At 43.0% G+C, this 1,993-nt stretch overlaps 1 pseudogene; it reads right to left on the bottom strand.

Annotated features, from left to right (window-relative positions):
- Positions 1–981: 981 nt before the first annotated feature.
- Positions 982–1,503, bottom strand: LOC132593834 (rab9 effector protein with kelch motifs pseudogene; annotated as a pseudogene).
- Between the last annotated feature and the right edge of the window lie 490 nt (positions 1,504–1,993).

Here is a 1,993-nt window from a genome sequence, read left to right as displayed (position 1 = left end):
ACATAGTTACAATTTTTTTTCACTATGGTAAGAATTTTTAAGATATGTTCTGTTTCCATGTCTTGGCTATTGTAAACAGCACTGCAATGAACATTGGGGTGCATGTATCCTTTTGAACTACGTTTTTCTCCAGATATATGCCCAGGAATGGAATTGCTGGATCATATGGTAGCTCTATTTTTAGTTTTTTTAATTTTTATTTATTCATTTATTTATTTTGCGGTACGCGGGCCTCTCACCATTGTGGCCTCGCCCGTTGCGGAGCACAGGCTCTGGATGCGCAGTCTCAGCGGCCATGGCTCACGGGCCCAGCCGCTCTGCGGCATGTGGGATCTTCCCGGACCGGGGCACGAACCCGTATCCCCTGCATCGGCAGGCGGACCCTCAACCACTGCGCCACCAGGAAAGCCCTATTTTTAGTTTTTTGAGGAACCTCCATACTGTTCTCCATAGTGGCTGTACCAATTCCTAAGTGTCCATCGACAGATGAATGGATAAAGAAGATGTGGTACATATATACAATGGAATATTAATCAGCCATTAAAAAGAATGAAATAATGCACTTGCAGCAACATGAGTGGACCTGGAGATTATCATACTAAGTGAAGTAAGTTAGACAAAGACAGATATCATATGATATTGTTTATATGCAGAATCTAGAAAAATAAAAGATACAAATGAACTTATTTACAAAACAGAAACAGACTCACAGACTTAGAGAACAAACATCACTACCGGGGGAATGGTGGGAGGGAGGGATAGATTGGCAGTTCGGGATTGACATGTACACACTGCTATATTTAAAACTGATAACTAACAAGGACCTACTGTACAAAAGTTTAAAAAATTTTTTAAAAAGTTATGTTCTGTTAGCAACTTTCAAATATATAATATGGTGTTGTTAACTATAGTCACCATGCTGTACATTACATTTCCAAGACTTATTTTATCAATCTTTTCTTTCATAAAATATGGGTTTTATTAGTCAGCTACAGTCATAATATGATCATTATAGATTTCCCTTTTTTTATTTGTCCCACCAAACACAAAGCAGAGTTATTTGCCAGTCTAATTTTCCTCATGTGGGTCACAACTTTGGTTTGCCAATAAAATCCCCTTTCTCAGCTTCACAGTTGAGAGTGACAGAAACTGACTCTTCCTTCTCAGATGTAGACATCACAAGCCTTGGAATGATAAACATGGGATGGTCCAATTGCAGGGAGGAAGGAGAAGGTGTCAAATTTAAGCAGGGTCCAATGCTTCTGTTCTACCTGATATTGGTACATTCTGTCCAGTGCTCTTGTGAGAGCCATTTTCTAATGAGGTACATGTGTTTCTCAACCATCACAGCTAAATGTGTGGCACAACCTATATAAAGGGCCCCAGTGTGACTCAGCTTCCACAAATTCATGCCATTTATATCAGTGCAATGGAGGTCATCATGGATTTTTCACCTGATGAGCCTCTGTGGATGCAAAGCTTTGTCCCTGCTGCCATCTTCATATGATTTTCCCAGGAAAATTGTTTTTTATTTTTGCGGTACGCAGGCCTCTCACTGTTGTGGCCTCTCCCGTTGCGGAGCACAGGCTCCGGACATGCAGGCTCAGCGGCCACGGCTCACGGACCCAGCCACTCTGCGGCATGTGGGATCTTCCCGGACCGGGGCACGAACCCGCGTCCCCTGCATTAGTAGGTGGACTCTCAACCACTGCGCCACCAGGGAAGCCTGGAAAATTGTTTTTTAATGGGCCTTTTGCTGAGACCAGGTTAGAATGTTTGCATCCCACACATGTAGATTCAATCCTTCAGGGGTTGACTGTCTCACTTTCCTCAACTGAAGACGTACAACAGGTTTCCAAAGATTTCTAATAGGGGGTGGAATGTTTTTGGTCATGGTGGGGGGTGAGGGGGCTTATGGTCATCTCTAGAATGGTCCAGGTTCTGGCTTCAGAATTTTAGGACTTGCCGACAATCTTGATTTCCTGGCTGCCCG

The sequence above is a fragment of the Globicephala melas genome, chromosome 18, assembly GCF_963455315.2.
Source record: "Globicephala melas chromosome 18, mGloMel1.2, whole genome shotgun sequence".
In the NCBI taxonomy this organism is placed as follows: Eukaryota; Metazoa; Chordata; class Mammalia; order Artiodactyla; family Delphinidae; genus Globicephala; species Globicephala melas.
This window is presented reverse-complemented; position numbering and strand designations above follow the sequence as displayed.